We start from the raw sequence: 18,408 nt of genomic DNA on the forward strand, positions 1-18,408 counted from the left end.
TAGCTTTAATTATTATTTATATTATTTTAAGACTTAAAATGCTGACAAATTTTAAAAACTTCTGAGGTTAATTTTTTTAAAATGATTCCGATGCAATTTCTTTATGTGCAGATTCTTTTGGTTATCACAAAAAATATGTCACAAGCTCTGATTTTCTTTGTTTCAACAGATTATCTTCCACACGTTATCTTTCAATTTACAAATGGTAAAATATCTACTGCTGTGACTTCCTGTTTACTAGACAGGCAATAAAACTACAACCAAATAATCTTACAAATTAACAAAATAAAAAGTTATATCTAACTGTCAAAGGGGTTCAAACATTTTTTTTAAAAGCTGAATTAAAATCATACTACATTAATGCCTTACACTACAAATCATATTTTAATCAGAACATTCAGATGTGGCATGGTGGAACTCATTTGTTTTCCAAAACTTAATTTGGTACATATGGAAATAAACACTTTGGAATGTTTGTTACATTCTGTCCATCTCAAATGTTTTCTCAGGACATCTAATTATAGTTTTAACTAACATGTTCAATCCCAATTTAAAAGAGAGAGATTGTCCCTTCATTTGTGTAAAAGCTCTTTCAAGTTTGATATTTTCTTCAAACACACCAAAGTTTTTAAATATAACACATTTAATGCTCATCAGCAAATTGGATTCATATGTACATCAGGCTGTTTGGAGAAGTCACCTTTAAAACCACTTGGTTGTGCACTGACAGCTACAGTACTGCTAAACTGATCAAAGAATCAAATAACTCTACATTTTGCTTGCTTCCTTCATTGTTTTTGTATCACTGTAGATAGTTTACACCATACAATAATTTTAAAATGTTTTGCATTACATCAAGAGTAATATTGCATTAACTATTGTTATGTTTACTAATTGAACAACCTTTCAAAATGATGATTCATTAACTAATCTGGACATCATTACAGATGTGTGGCTTTCTGCCCCAAGAATTCCTTATGATGCAGGGATGGCTCAGCCATTTTACAGTGAAGGGTCATGCTCCTTCATGTGGAGGGTGGGGGAAGTGATGGAGAGGACTGGGATGGCAGGTATGCGCTATGGGTACAATCCACAAAACAACTCAGGTGCCTAAACGCCAGTGTTAGGTGCCTAAGTCCCCACTGCAACACAAAACCGCTGCTTGTCTGCTGCCTAACCCTGTAGATCATTTCAAAATTTATTTGGCTCCTAATTTCTGCTGTAAAAGTTCCCTAAGAACCTAAGTTTTAGGCCCTGGGGCATATGCACTGCTGTCCCAATCTAGGTATCCGGACACCTGTCTTGTACCAAACCCCAGAGCGATTCACAAACCAGGGGAAGATAGACATTCAGCTGCCTAAATCACATGCAGTGTTTGATCTAGCAGGCAGCCTCTGAACATGCCTATCAGCTCAGGGCCCATTCAAAATCTGGCTGGATGAGGCCAGGAGGTATTAGTGTACACTTCATAATGCTTAGTTCAATGGCTAGAGCACTCACCTGGGATGTTGGAGACCTAGGCTCAATTCTTCCTTTTTCCAGAGGGGGAGAAAAGAATTGAAGGGGGGGGGTGAGGCCATCTCCCACCTCCTAGGTGCATGCTTTGACCATCAGGCTAGAGTCATTCTCTCTCTTGCTGGCTTAATGACTATTTAAGAATTCATCCACAGTGGAACAGTCATTAGGGCAGAGTGTGAGAGAGTGTTTGTGAGGATCCACCTGGGTGGTGAAAGACCCCAGGGCCAGAAGCCCTGATCCAATGATTTGTTCAGTAGTTATCCACAGTGGAACAGCTTCAACAGGAAAGACTGAGACAGCCCCACATCAGTACATGCCATAGCCCAGTGGTTAGCATACCCTTCTGGAGACCCCCCCCCAATCAGTTTGCCCCCTCCGTAGCAGAGAAGGAGGAACTGAACCCGGGTCTCCCACATCCCAGGTGAGTGTTCTAACTACTGGGTACAAGTTATAAGGTGGTATCACCACCTCCTCCTCAAACCATTTTGTGGGGAGCAAGGCAGGCACAGAGTTAATCCATGCAAGAAGCGACTTAGGCTCCTAAGCTAGCTGCCATCGGGTGGCCGGTTCTTGTTCATAGCTCGCTAGCAGAGCGAGGCGCCTCCCTGCAACCCAGACTTAGGGCTGGTCTATGCTACAGACCTATATTGGTATAACTACATTGCTCGGATGTGAAAAATCCATAGTTATTCTGACCTAACCCCCCATGTAGACAGCGCTATGTTGGCGGGAGAGCTTCTCCCAGTAACTTAGCTGCCACCTCTTGGGAGGGTGGATTAACTGCACCGATGGGAGAACTCTTGTGTAGAGTTGCCCTTAGACTCCTATCTCAGAGAGGGGGGCCGGGCTCAGCACACACTCCTCTGGTCAGCATTTCCCATTGACTAGCTTAGGCAGCTCACCCCAGCGGGCTGGCTTTGTGGATCTCAGTCTAAGGCACCTGTCTCCCCCCCCCTTCATTGTATAAAGAGCCTAGGTGCCTAACTTAGCCCTGGTCTACACCGGGGGGGGGGGGCGGGGATAGATCTAAGTTATGCAACTTCAGCTACGTGAATAACGTAGCTGAAGTCGACGTACTTAGATCGACTTACCGTGGTGTCTTCACCGCAGAGAGACGACTGCTGCTGCTCCCCCGTCGACTCTGCCTGCGCCTCTCGCAGCGCTGGAGTACAGGAGTCGACGGGAGAGCGCTCAGGGGTCGATTATCGCGTCTAGACTAGACGCGATAAATCGATCCCTGCTGGATTGATCCCCGCCCGCCGATCCAGCGGGTAGTGAAGACATACCCTTGTAGCTTTGTGAATAGCAGTGTTGTTCCTGTGATTTTCTAGGCACTAAGAAGTTAGGTGCTGTGATACTCAGCATTGCAACACCTACATCCCTTCACATGTCCTGCCCTATCTACCCAAATATTTCTCTCATGCTTTCCATATGCTGTTTCAAAAATCAGTTTCTGTGAGCACACTCGTGGAAGCCTGAGTGAGTGGATAGGATATAACTTTAAGATGGTTTTATCAACTCATTCAACAGCACGCCAGGACAAAAACAGGCTTTAGAGTGGTTCAAATAAAGTTAACCCCCGTCCGCTTTGCCTGCACCACTCTTCAACAAAAACAGTGTTTTTAACAGCCTGTTTGAAAAACAGGAAACTAAATTGGAGGAAACTGTAATATAGATGGGGCCAATAATGCTTCCATATTGCTGTGATTTGCAGGACATATTCAGTGACCTCGAGACTGTCTGTACACAAATGACTATTCATCTAGTCTCTTGTAGTTGGGGCAGGGGAGGGATCTTGTCATTATCAGGTGAGGCATCATGATCTCAATTCAACTGTTTTTTCTTGTCCCTCAGGTGTTTCTTTGTCAGATTTTTGTCCTTTGAAGCAGGTGAAATTGTAGTCTTGCCTCACTGAATACATTGACGTCTCTTTGCTGCAGTGCTGAAAGTCTGGTCTCTTTTTGATAAAAGTATTTGTTGAAAAATAATTTGGCAAGGGAAGATGGGAAGGTTTAAAAGAAAAGGGCTTCACAATCAGAATTAGGCTGTGCATCGGCTATGCCAGAGATCTCATAAATCCCTTATAGGTCTGCAGCCTCTGAACCTAGTTGAAATTATTCTCTGTAAGAGAATAATTTACAGGGGAGTATGTATGATTAGATTGTAAACTCTTTGGGACAGAGACTATCTCTGTTATATGTCTGTATGATGCCCAGCATAATAATCATAATTAATAAGAAAAACATTGGATGGAATTTTCCCCAGGGATGCGCATATGTGGCTTCTATTGACTTTGCATGTTATATTATATTCACACTGCTGACTATAAGGTAATGCAATTATAATGGAAAATCAAATTCATTAGTACCAGTTAGCCACATTTTGAATGACTTCTTTTAATTCTGTTCTCAAATAATTAAATATATCAATGCAGAACGAGAATGGTTTTCAGTGTCCTGACTTTGTTAGCCAGTTCAGTACCTAATCTTTCCCCCCACCCTATTATTTCTGAGTGAGCCACATAGTCTCATTGTTTAACCCAGCAGAACTGGCTAGAGCTGTGCAATAGGTAAAGGAGAGTAATTAAAATTTTGCCTCCTACTTTGGTTTATAAGGGCAGGTATCTTGTAACAGAAAGGGAAAAGTCTGAGCTGGATTTAAATGTAAGCCCTGAGCCAAGTTTTTGTTTATATAATGATGTTTGAAAAGGTACAAACAAGAATGGAGCTATACAAATCCATTCTGGCTGGGACTGAAAAATCATAATCATCTTCCAGTTATTTCAACTGATGCCTCAATGTGGGTCTCCTCATATAACTTCATCTATGCATTTTTGACTGTGTTGTTGTTTGCCAATCTCTTCAAATTATTCCCTATATAAAATAGGTGGGGCGCTCCTGTTTGTAACCAAAAAGTGAATTGCTGTGGGGAAATCCCATAAATCTTTGGGAATCAGAGATTGAAATGATTATTTTTACCTGGAACTCTCTGGAGCTAGGGGGACTCCAGTTGAGCTGAGTTTAGTTTCCTTGCACACCCAGGAGGGTTTACACCAGAACTGGAATCAGACCAATGGAAAGCACACAACACACACACAGCAATTCACAAACAAGTTAGAGCTGTGCCAGCATACTCATAAGTAATGCGGTCAGTCTCCCCAGACTTACACCTGCCTTTGCACAGATCCTTTCATGCCCTTTTGTGCTGGTTCCATGTATACACATGTAGGTAAGTGTATATATCAGGGCACAATCAGACCCCAGTGTCCACACTAAGTGGTAAGGAGATTCATGTGGGGCCAAAGGTTAGGAATCCTTCCCCCCTTGACTGGAGGGATAAGGGTCCATTGTGCTAGGCACTGTACAAACACAAAGAGACAGTCCAGGCCCCAACAGCTTCCAGTCTAAGCAGGACTAACAAAAGGTGGAAGAAAGGAAGCATTATCATCCCCATTTTACAGACGGGAAACTGAGACATTAATGGTGAAATTCTGGCCCCCACTGAAGTCAGTGGCAAAAATCCCATTGATATCAATGGGGACAGCATTTCATCCCAAGGAAATTGCCCTAGGTCACACAGGGAGTCTGGCTGACTTGGGACTGAATCCAGAGCGCCTAAGTCCCAGGCCAATGTCTTAGCTACAAGACCTGGTAAATTGTTTCTCTTGAATTCCGTTTTCTCTTCCCCTAATTAAGAAGTGTGCATGCGTATGTGTATACAAACACACACGCTTTAGCCCTGTTGTGTCAAGTGTTTGAGAAATAGGCTATTCATTTGTAAAACCAGAAGCCATTAATTCTATTTTGGATTTTCAGAGGAAAATGCCGAAGGGGGAATGAGGGGTCAAAGCTGTTAATCTGACACTCCCTATTCTCAGGAAGCTCAAAGCACATGCATCGTAGTTACAGTCAGAACACAAAAAACTCCCCGCCTTTTAAAGAAGGGACTTAAGACCATGGACAAACTTAACTCCCTGGTTTTCAGTTTTATGAATTTGCATGCTTATGAGGGTTTTTGTTTGGTTGGTTGTGGGAGTTTTTTGGAACCAGAAGTTCAATTTTAAATTCCATTTGTGGAATTGGCCACATACCAGCACTTCAGAAGTAATTTGGGGGAGGGGCGTGAGCCTGACTCTTAAGAATACTTCAAGCTCTTAAGGAAGTAGAGTGTGCCATGTTTGAAGATGCAAAGATAATCACAGTGCTGGGAACCGTCTTGTGTAGAGGAGGAAGCCAAACAACAAGAGGAAAGCAGCATATGCTTCTGATTTCGCACAGGAAGCTTACAGCACCTCCTGCCAAAGCAAGATAAGAAAACTCCCATGGCCTATTCTGGACAAGGCCACTGTTATCAACCTTAGCTTCACGCTGTCCTCACTCTACTCCACAGCCCTCTCCCTTTCCTAATGAGTTTCAGAACTCTTACCTCTATTTGCATACCACATGCCAAGCATAATAGTGTGGTATATTTATAACTATTGATGGGGAAAAGTTTCCAGGGTGAGAGTGTACTACATGTCATTTTGGCTTATTCCACTGAAGTCAAAACACAAACCAGTTTCATTCTAGAGCCTCATAGGTATAAACACCAATATTAAAATAAAAATAGTCATGTTACCAATATTGATGGTTTACACTGATTTGCGAGGGCTCAGGCAAAGGATTTTTCTAGTTATTCTTAGGGTGTACTGAACTTCCTGTATTACAGATGGACCTGAACCAAAATGCTGGAACCCAGCATGCCCCAACCTGGAACAAGATCTGAAATTTGCATCTTTGAATATTTGCATAATATAGTGATGTGTACCTCTATAAGAACCTAGATCTCTATATATTATATTAGGAAAGAGGGTGGCAACTTCTGTATTCACATCATTTGAATTCCTCATTCCCAGACCTACCAGTGAGATCCTGGGAGCCTACCAAAGCTGTCCCAGACTTAAAATCTCATTCTGTCCTCAAAAGAGTCTTCCATTCTCAGCAAATCCATAGGTATTGTAAAGAAATATTGAGATCTTAAGAGCAACTGACATCTTGATCATAAAAAGAAAAGGAGGACTTGTGGCACTTTAGAGACTAACAAATTTATTTGAGCATAAGCTTTCGTGAGCTACAGCTCACTTCATCGGATGCATGCATCTTGTCCATAGTTCATCTTATTCAAGGTGTATGTCATATTTATTAACTGAGTTTTAATGGTTTTCAGGCACTGTCAATAAATAACTACTTCTGTGAAGCTGGAGTGATGAGACTGAATTGGGAGTCAGCATAGGTACTAAGAGCAAGAGAAAGCCACACAGCAACTGGGGTTAATAACTTTTAACACTGGTTAAAAAAATAAAGCCCAATCATATCACCTTTCTCAATGTCTATCATGTTTCTACTAAAGAACTGTCTTCATCAGAGTTTGGGCAACCTTACTGTCAAGAGATGAAGTGTTTTGCATCATTCAAGATGTGAACATGACAACACTGACTTAAAGATACAGGATCCGGAAAACCTAAGCTCTAGAATTGTGAAGAACATAGGGAAACTAGTTTCCCCTTTGGTTACCAAAAACGCAAGTTACATGAGACTATGCTTATCTGCACATTGGGGTTCTACAACAAAAGCCATGTGTGCTGTTGTGTAATCCACAGCACAAAGCGCAAAGTAATCACACATTGTTAGGAATCCTGAATCATTTTCAGTCAGAAAACAAAGGGGCTTAAGAGTAGCAAGGAGCAAGGAGATGTTGTAAAATGTCTTCTATGGGGACGGGGAAGAATATTTGCTGGTACATTGCCAATGTGTTTGAATATAATTGGTTGCCAGAGTTATAATGTGTTTACCGGTTGAAGAGCCAAGGTATAAATGTTTCTTTGCTACTGCAGGAGCTGTGTCAAAAATAATCAGTGATAGGATGAAATACCGGCCCTATTGACATCAATAGGGCCAGGATTTCACCAAGGATGGCCAGACTACCATATTAAAGGAATAAATAAATAGCAATATGCTTGGAGCACATTTTCAGTAAGTGTGAGGACATGGCTACATTTTTTCAAATGGTTTCTCTTTTTTAAAAGTGTCTTTGTATTTTAGTGCTTATGTAAGGGGACTGAAAACCTGATGCATGAAATCCTCCATTTATTCACAGTGACAGGTACAGCATGACAGCAGCGGTACAAGCTTCCCCGCACTGACTCCTCAATGTGCCTCACATCTGACCTGGAGATAAGAAGGTATGTCATTCTTCACTCTCGCTGGTCCTTGGCGCCTCTGCTGTGGCTGTCACAGGTGCCAGTCAGGGCCAGCTGAGGTGGTGGTGTTTGTGATGTCAATGCCTGCCCACTGGAAGCTGATCAGACATCACAAGCTCATGTCAGATTTGACACCTACCAGCTTGCAGATGGCAACCAACTGCTGGTCTCTACCAACCAGCACCACTCACTGGAGTCGTTCAAGCCCCCCTCTGCATGAACAGAAATGGTAGACCTCTGGCTAAAGACCCTATAAGCCATGCTGAATAGTTATCCCTTAATGAGCAGCAGAGGAGCAAGGGACTGCTCGGTGACCACTCCCTTGGACTCTGCCACTTGTGTGTAGGATGAAGACAAAAGTTTCTTTTCAATCTCTCTGCTCAGGTCGCACGGGAAGGGGGTGGGGGTAACCCGTGTATGTTCTTTCTGAGCATCCAGGTAGCCCAGGTCCCATGCTTTAACTCTGGCTCCCATTCTCCTGGTATAGATCCATGTTACTTCTCGTGTACACTAAAAAGCAAGTGACAGAAAGCATGATCCCACAGGGCTTACCTGTCACGCAGCCATGGACTTAGGGAAAAGCTGGCTGGGAATTACAGGAGTCTTTCTTATTATTAACCATGTGTAGCTGGACTATACAATCTGTTCTCTTTTCATGGTCACAGTTTCAAGCACTACAACTTGTCCTGAACTATTTGCTGGGGCTGCTACTGGGGACTGATTGTTCTGAATTTTCTCAAACAGAACATTATCATCCTAAGAGCTCCCAGGATGATCAGGAAATTGTCTGGGGCCTGGAATGAAAAGAAAAGTCAGATGTGTCAGAAGCCAGGAATGATATTCCCACCTCAACTGAATTGCCCGTATTCTTCTCATGACCGTCATCAACCCCTTAGTCACCCTACTTTTTTTTTCCTGGCTATCATATCCATGAGAGATACATTAATCGATATAATTAAGTGCCCTACAATAGTAGATCATGAAGATGACTTGGCAAATGGTTGCTGAAAGAATGAGTACTCTTCCAATTGCTTTACAGCTTGTGAGACCAGTGGCCCATCAGGAAAGTGACAGTGCTTGAAAGCAAACATGCATCAATTTTTCTGGTCATTAAGGCAACATGGGATTGTTATACTTTGGTTTTTGTTATTGGCTAATTGCATTTTGCTTCTTGACACTCTGCTTCCTTCTGCACACTGCTCAGCAGTTCTTACAAACTCAGAATAAGATTTTGTTTCAGCCAATCCTTCCTTCCTTCCTTCTGGTCCTCCACCTCCTTTCCTCTGTCTGCTAGATGCTAATCACTCAGATCTCCTGTACAGTCACTGGGACTCAGCCTCTCACTTTCCCTCTCTGACTCTGAGAAAGGGCCAATTCCCCTACCTTTCCCATAGCTGAGATGAGCATTGGCTGGAGCTACGGAGATGTTCCTCAAAGCATAACAATGGAGCTAACAGCTGAAACGTCTTTCCTTACTGTTGCAACAGAGATTGGTTTTAACGTTTCATTTAGTGGAGGAGGAAAGGACATGCTCAACTATCAGGACTTCTGAGAAGTCAGAAGGCTAAAGGGAAGGATCATAAAGGTAATAGGATCAAATTGTGCAATCTGACTCCCTTTTATTCTCAAATCTCTGATTTGGATGCACAGTCCAAGCTCAGGGTTTCCAAGAGAACACAGGCAGATGTTGGTCAGTGCCTGCTACGCTAGTCTATTTTCTCTACTCAAACAGAACATTCTGCTCAGTCAAGAATGCAGTCAAAAGACACCACTTAGATCCTGATGCACAGCCCTGTATCTGCATCCTTCCAGGACCCAGATCATCATGAAATCTCCATCCTCACAAAAAAACTGTTATACAGGACCAATCTTATTGCTGTCCAGGAAGAGGAGAGTCTCTTCCTCCTACACTACACTTCTCCAGATTATCTGACATGGCACAGTTGTCTCACCTCCACCCAAACAACCTATGGGTTACTAGTATTATCACTAAACAGAGCTGCTATTCAGGGCAATGTTGACTCAAGGTTTAAGAAGGATACTGGAATTCCTCTCCAGTGCTCCAGTGGTGCTGGTTGGAGATACATGGCTCTATACAGCAATTCCCTCCCTGTACTGCTCACCAGACAATGTCAATTCCATTCGCCAGTGAACAGCTGAGCGGTAGTGGAGACAAAGAGCCATTGCTACACTGAGTTGCTGCTAGTGCCCTGCCAGGTACCCTCAGTACTGCTTTGGGTAAAGGACTTAGGGCAACTCTGAGTCAATTGTGGCACTGGATGTAGGAGGAGGGGAAAAGCCGGCCCCAAGGAGAGGCACAAAAAAGGAGGAGAATGAGACTGAATAGAGGGAGATATTTAGAGGGGAGAAGGAAAATGTTAATTAGAGGAAAGACAGGGAAAAGGGTGAGGAAAAAATACTGACAGACATAGCAGTTTACTTTTATTCTATGTGAAGGGAGAGAAGGAATAAAAACAAAGGAGTAAGAATGTTAACAATATTTTGAGAAAGGTTTGCTTAATATAATGAAATATAATGATAAATACATTAATAATTATATTTAAGCACATATACAGTCTGATCCTGCAACCACTTATGCAAATGGCAAAGCTTTCATTGACTTCAGCAGTGCAGGAGTTGAGCATACATTAGGAGTCCTACTGGTTTTAAAGATTCTGTGTGTTCCAGAGTTATCATCTATCTCTAACTTGGGGCATCCTCTTCAGTGTGGTCCAGCATTTTCAACTGGTTGAACTTTCAAAAGGACTGTTTATTCAAAGTATTATTTGCACAATATCCAAATGCATTTTCATTATGGTTTAATAACAGTAAGTAACAGTCCTCTGGGATATCTGGGACATTGTAATTTTTTTATGTTTTAAACCAGCGTGGTTTGATTCATCTCTAATTAAAAAAAAAAGACCTTGGGAACATCTTGTATCTTGTGCTTAAGCATTCTTTTATTAGACTTGAGAAACTCTGATTAAGAGCTATTTTAAATCTAGTACTGCTGAAATTTGAACGATCAAACTTTTGGTTCATTTAAGGCACATAATGAAGCCTTTGATAGCATTTACAATATGCACAGTAGATTCATCAGAAATAATTGTTTGCCACATTTACTGTATCATTACAAGAAGGACAGACAATGGCAAACTATCCCAAGCCTTGATATACAAAAACAAGCAAATCCGTGTTTGACAAATACATCAGGTCTTATTCTCAGAGCATTTTATAGGTAAAATATTTGAAAGGATTATTTTGCAAGATGCACATAAAGGACCAGGGGCACTTTTCTAGTAATTTCCACAGGACAGAAGTGGCTGCTCATTAGTGAACATCAATTTTTGGCTCACAATGGAAGCCTACAGTATAGGATGACCTGCTTTAGTTGCTCATTTGTTCAGTGTGAAGCAATGCTGAAAATATTTCAGTTGGGAGGCTCCTTCTCATTCTCTTTACTTGTTTTAAAATTCTTTAATGGGAATTTCAGTTCTCTGCCCATGCTACGTGCAAACCAACACGCCATAGCATGTATGCGTGCACGTTTTTAAAAAGATGAGTGAAGAATGTAGACCAGGAGTCTCATTTATACTTAGTTCTCTTTATACACCTTTGCCAATGTAAAGGTGCATTTAAGTGGGGAAAAATATATATTTACATCCACTCTAAGCCTACTTTAGGCTACCAGAGTAGCGTAAAGGCTCCTTTGTGTAAATGAGAATCAGACCCATACAGTCCATCAGCCAGATCCTCAGCTGATGTAAAATTAGACCAGCTGAGGATCTGGTCACTTGTCAAATTAAACAAAGGCATTCTTGAACTACCTGTTGATTTAATGGTATCTGACCTACTTTCGCCATCACTTCTTCCCTTTCTGAAAATAGAAGGTGGCACAGGGAACAGCATACAACACAGATGCTGTGGACAAGCTAATGGGCATCCATGGTTGCAGACAGCCACAATTAAATTTGGGTGCTTCAGTACATTTCCAATTAAGTCCAATTAACATTTGTTCTTTACTTGTTTATTTTACATACCTCACCAATGTTCCAACCCTAGTTTCCTCCAGTCATTTATCCAAGCACATCCTAATGACTCTGCCCTTCAACCCTTTATTAGTATACCCACATAAACAATGTACAAATGCAATTAGACTGTCTCTGCACACAGGGCCTGCTCCCAGTCCCATTGAAGTTGGTGGGAGTTTGGCCACTTATTTCCACGAGGGCAGGATCAGGCCTTCTATACCTAGGCTGTTCTCAATGCAAACTCTAAGCTTCTGCTTGGGTGTGAGCTCTTTGTCTCTGGAAGGTGCCCGTCACTGTGGTGTAGGAGGACCATCTATGTAGAAATTAGCTCAAAGCGCAAAAGTGAGATCACTCTCGCCTTCAGGAGAGGCTTTGGAAGGGAGGTTGCCAGGCAAATCATTATTTAGAAAAGGACCATAGCAAAGTGCAGATAGGATTCATGTTCAGATATTGAAGACTCTTGGGGTGTTCTGATCTAGGGTTTTAGTTCAGGCCAATTTCAAACTAAACTAACCTGTCTTGTCCTTAATCTGTTTTTTCTACAGCACTGATGTTCTTTTCTGCAGTTTGGTGCTGAGTACCTTGAATTCTCTGATTGCTTTCTTACAAAGACTACCTTTTAAAATGGCTATAATAACTGAATAGGGTCAATCCGCTCCTCTGCCATCCATTAACCCAGATCATCCCATCCACTGGCAATCACACATAGCCTTCCTTTGTTGCACCTGAGCGTTCTTATTTTCATCAAAGAGCCCTAGCTTTTCCTGCCCATAGTCTCAACTGTAGTGAATATACTGGGAATCTCATGTGGATGATTTCTATGGGCAGGCACAAGCCCCTCAATCCTTTATTACTGCATTTTCCCAAAGTGCACGGGAAAGAATGTATGCTTAGGGCTTATGAGGGTGTTCTGTCAGTACAGCCTACAGCTATCTGTCTCAATTCCTGCCAGTGAGGGAAGTCCCAGATCTGGGACTTTTAGGGCCCCTTTTATGCTGCTCTGGCCCTTTTACCTGGTGTAAAGGGGCCAGAGCAGGGATGAGACTTTCACTCAGAGGGTCTAAACCTTTTACTTATTCTGTATTAAATCAGCAGTAACTCCAAGGAACACAATGGACCTACAACCAGGGTAAAAGTGGTGTAAGAGAGAATAATCAGGCCCCAACTTTCCCAGTGCCTAATATTTTGTAAATACCTCCAAAATAGTAACCAGCAGTCAAAGAAACAAAACTCATGGAACATAATAATGTTGCTGTGTTTGCAGAGTTGCTCTCTGGGGAGCTGGCATAGGTTATTCACTTGGTATTCAGTTTGTTTGAGCCTAAACATAATGGAAGGGTAGGGGGAGAGGGAGCTAAACTATCCAAGATAACATTCCAGTGCTGTGTGTGTTCACAGGTCCAGATGGGTCAAATCAATTGAAGCTCAGTCAGAACATGATGAGGATATCTCTTCAGCTGTCCACAGTCAATGTGGAACTGTCCAGAGACAGAAACGCCCAAAGAATAACACCGTGTCAGTGCTGAGGAAACCAGTGATTGTACTGACCAAAATCAATATCCCACTGTGCCTTCCTTGGCAACCTCTGCCCAGACAAATGTAAGACAAACACAAATCTGCAGGGCAGATTGCAGGATCAGTCATTTTGAGCAGGTGTTCCACACTGAGATGCTAACTGCTAAAGCTTCAAGGCATAACTCCCATTGATTTGAACGGACGTCCCACAGCAAACACTTCTGCATATCACTGCTTATGGCACCTGCTTAATTCCACCCAGAATGAGACTTGTGGAGAAGAAGGGCCAGAAGCTCAGCTGAGGTAAATCAGCCTGGCTTCACTGAAGCCATGGACCTTTGGTCCTGAATCTGACAGAGGAGATTCAGACGCTAGATAAAATGAGACTAGAGGTGACAACTCAGGTCTGGTATAAATATGCTGGGGAAGATGATTTGCACTGTTGGGACTGCTCTGCCTTTTCCGACCTACACTGAATAACTGTTGGGGATTCTCCCCAATACATCTCATGCTGGCTAGCTAGCAAATAAAAAATGAAACACGTAGATGTAGATGAGCTGTGGCTGGTCTAGCTATAGGATATTAACACACATTCATTACTTTACTTGGGGTGAGTTGAGGTTGGAGAAAGTTTTTCCAGAGAAAATCAACATTTTAAAACAACATGCTTTTCTCATTTGTTTTTATTATTCTATTTCCCTCTGTTTTTAGTCTCATTTTGTTCTCTCCATTGATTTGCATTCTCTCTGGGCCCCGCTAGTTTTGGGGAGCTTCAAAAACAACCTTTTCTCTTATCCCCAGATGGGTCTTTCCTTGTCCCTATATGACTAGTGTTTTGGGAGGGACAAAATCCCACCAGAAATTTGAAAACTACATAGGAACAAGTTCCTTAGTAGCTAATGAATTAATTTGAGCAAAGTAGGGGAAAAACCAGGACATTTTAATTACATTATTTGTCCCCCTTGATTCCATAAAGACAAACTTGTTGAGCAATGTTAGAACAATTTTTAAAAATCCCATTCCTTAATTTGCCATCAGGAAACTATGGAAACAGGCTTAAATATAGCCATTCTGCTGGTACTAGCCCACCTAATTGACAAAGGTGAGTTACTTAAGTTCATTGCATGATTAATCCCATAGTGTCAATGTATCTGCATGATCTTAAAACAATACACAGAATCCTTTCACTCAGAGGGTCTAAACCTTTTACTTATTCTGTATTAAATCAGCAGTAACTCCATTGAACACAATGGACCTACAACCAGGGTAATAGTGGTGTAAGAGAGGAGAATCAGGCCCCAACTTTCCCAGTGCTGTAATATGTTTTAAATTTCAACTATAGAAATACTGAGGGAACAAAGATTTAAAGAAATAGCCACATTTTCAAGTGGTTTCCATTAATGTACCTTTATGCCCCTATCCTGCAAAAATGTAAGCATGTGTTTAATGTCATGCATTGTGAGTAGTTCCGCTGATTTCAATGGCATTACTCACACTGGGTAATTAATTATTAATTAATCATATGCAGAAATCTTTGCAGAAATTGGGCTCAGACTATAAGCTCTTTGAGAGAGGGACTGTTTTATTATTATACGTGTGGAGGATCCTACCAAAATGGGGTCCTGATCCCTGATTGGGGCTATAGTAACCGCTGTAGTACAAATAATTGTGTTTATCAAGTGGAGTGTGCAAATCTTCACATTGTACATATAAACAGGCACTGGCTGATCTAACTACACAAAGCTGACACTAATAGAGGACTTGGGTATCTAAAGTGAGGCAGTTAAATCCAGAGAAGGAGAACACCCGCAGCTCCCACGGACTTCACTAGGAGAGATACCAGTGGTCAGCATCTTTGAAAATGAGGCCAATTTTATGTAGATGGCAAACTCTGGAGCTCCATACCTAACTTTATACATCTGAAGTCTGAAAATTTTAGCTTTAATTTTTCTGTGCTGCAGTTTCCAAACTAAATATAGTAATGTTGACCTACCTCACAGAGAGATTTTGACTAGGGCTGTCCATTAATTGTAGTTAACTCACATGATTAACTCAAAAAAATTAAGCATGATTAATTACAGTTTTAATCACACTGTTAAACAAGAGAATACCAATTGATATTTATGAAATATTTTGGATGTTTTTCTACATTTTCATATATATTGTATTCTGTGTTGTAATTGAAATTAAAGTGTACATTATTTTGATTACAAATATTTGCACTGTAAAATGATAAACAAAAGAAATAGTATTTTTCAATTAACCTCATACAAGTACTGTAGTGTAATCTGTTTGTCGTGAAAGTGCAACTTACAAATGTAGATTTTTTTTTGTTACATAACTTCACTCAAATACAAAACAATGTAAAACTTCAGAGCCTATGAGTCCACTCAGTCCTACTTCTTGTTCAGCCAATCGCTAAGACAAACAAGTTTGTTTACATTTATAGGAGATAATGCTGCCCTCTTCTTATTTACAATGTCACCAGAAAGTGAGAACAGGCATTTGCATGGCACTTTTGTAGCTGGAATTGCAAGATATTTATGTGCTAGATAAGCTAAACAGTCGTATAACCTTTCATGCTTCAGCCACCATTCCAGAGGACATTCTTCCATGCTGATGATGCTCATTAAAAAATAATGCATTAATTAAATTTGTGACTGAACTCCTTGGGGGAAAATTGCATGTCCCCTGCTCTGTTTTATCCGCATTCTGGCATATATTTCATGTTATAGTAGTCTCAGATGATGACCCAACACATGTTGTTCGTTTTAGGAACACTTTCACTGCAGATTTGACAAAACGCAAAGAAGGTACCAATGTGAGATTTCTAAAGATAACTAAAGCACTCGACCCAAGGTTTTAGAATTTGAAGTGCCTTCCAAAATCTGAGAGGGATGAGGTGTGGAGCTTGCTTTCAGAAGTCTTAAAAGAGCAACATTCCGATGCAGAAACTACAGAACCTGAACCACCAAAAAAGAAAATCAACCTTCTGCTGGTGGCACCTGACTCAGATAATGAAAATGAACATGCATTGGTCCACACTGCTTTAGATTGCTATCGAGCAGAACCTGTCATCAGCATGGACATAGGTCCCCTGGAATGGTAGTTGAAGCACAAAGGGACATCTGAATCTTTAGCGCATCTGGCACGTAAATATCTTGCGATGCTGGCAACAACAGTGCCATGCGAACACCTGTTCTCACTTTCAGGCAACATTTTAAACAAGTAGTGGACAGCATTATCTCCTGCAAATCTAAACACACTTGTTTGTCTGAGCGATTGGCTGAACAGGAAGTAGGACTGAGTGGACTTACAGGCTCTACAGGTTTACATTGTTTTATTTTTGAATGCAGTTTTTTTGTACATAATTTTACATTTGTAAGTTCAACTTTCATGATAAAGAGATTGCACTACAGTATTTGTATTAGGCGAATTAAAAAAATACTATTTTTTTTGTTTTTACAGTGCAAATACTTGTAATCAGAAATAAATATAAAGTGAGCACTGTACACTTTGTATTCTGTGTTGTAACTGAAATCAATATATTTGAAAATGTAGAAAACATCAAAAACTATTTAAATAAATGGTATTCTATTATGGTTTAACAGTGCAATTAATTTTTTTTTAATTAATTTTAATTTTTTAAATTTTTTTTAATTTTATTAAATTAATTTTTTTAATCGCTTGACAACCCTAGTTTTGACAACTGAATGTTTAGTGTTTTGTCATGTGCTATATACATCCTAAAACTCACCAGGAATGAATATTCGATCCTCCACTGATAGGGGATATAACAATCTCCAGAATTCCAGCCTTTCTGGACAATTGTCCCTTGCAATGTCAGCTGGGATTCTCATGCTGCAGAAGGGCAAATGGGGAGAACAGGACCTCAAAATTCCATGCACACACTTTATATAAACTATTATTATTTTATCTCACTTGTATTTTGGTAGGACCTACAATGTGCTATGCACTGTCTAAATATAGAGTATGACATATGGCCTGCCCAAAAGAGCTCACAATTTGAGAAAACAAGCAAAAGTCATAGAGCAGCAAGAGGGATAAAACTTACAATCAACACTGCTTCTCTCCCTTCCAGACATCAATAATCCCCAAAGGGCTCTTGGCCTAGTAATTAACACTAGCTACTTTTTTAATAGATAGCACACCTAAGTGGGTCTGAAGGGCCTGAAAAGAGGAAAGGGTCATGGTCTTATGGATTGCTCAAGGAGAGTGCCTATGTATTAGGGAGCAGCATAGGGAAGACACTAAGGACAAAATTCAGGAAAGCATCTCTTTTCAAGAAAGTACTGAAGCACATGCATAATTTTAAGCACAGCCTTAAGTCCCAGTGAAAATCAGTGGGACATAACACATGCTTAAGTGCATTCCTTAACTGGGGCCTGTCACAAGCTGGCTGGCCCTTAAAGGTTCAGCCTGTGACAGTTCAGTTACCCACCCGACTCCCAAACCCCATACAGAGCTTATCCTGAACAGCTGGAGATGAGGTGGCTCAACTTAGTTATTAGACCCCGCTGGTGGAAAGCTAGGGATACACATGAAGAGTTGGGTGAGTCTAGCTGGGGAGAGGAGCTGGATTGTTCCTCCTCTCTGAGAAGCAATCCTGAAAGCTGGCTGAGAAAGCAGAGAAAAGGAGACAGGGTGAGCTGGAAGCCTACTGGAGGCAGGAACCCTGAGGAGCAGCAGCCTGTCTGAACCCCTGAGTGGGAGGAGGAATGTGCCAGCCCCTGGGCAGTGGGTTGTTGGAGGCCCAGGAGCTGGAACTAGGCATGGCCCACACGTGAGCAAGAGGCAGCCTGCTGAGCAGCGAGGCTGAAGATTCAATTGTTTTGAGTATTTCTGTTGGACTTTGATACAACACTCTGTGGCCCTGGAAAGGGTAGGACTTTATATAGTGGTCTGGCCAAAGACCCAGGTGGCCAAAGGACAGTGGGAGAAACTGAGGCAAAAGTTGCTGCTATGCTAGAGCCAGCCAGGAGGGGGGTGTTGGGGCAGCAACTTTGCCACAGGACCAAGGACTTGTGGAAGATGCAGACAATCAGGATGTCACTGTCATCACTTGTGATGTACCAGGAATGGGAG

General features: G+C 41.4%; 1 protein-coding gene across 6 annotated transcripts in view; it reads right to left on the reverse strand.

Annotated features, from left to right (window-relative positions):
- The window catches only part of FLT1 (fms related receptor tyrosine kinase 1), a 139,844-nt gene that overhangs the window by 68,512 nt on the left and 52,924 nt on the right, over positions 1–18,408 (reverse strand). The window lies entirely within an intron of this gene.

This window comes from Dermochelys coriacea, chromosome 1 (assembly GCF_009764565.3).
Source record: "Dermochelys coriacea isolate rDerCor1 chromosome 1, rDerCor1.pri.v4, whole genome shotgun sequence".
Classification (NCBI taxonomy): Eukaryota; Metazoa; Chordata; order Testudines; family Dermochelyidae; genus Dermochelys; species Dermochelys coriacea.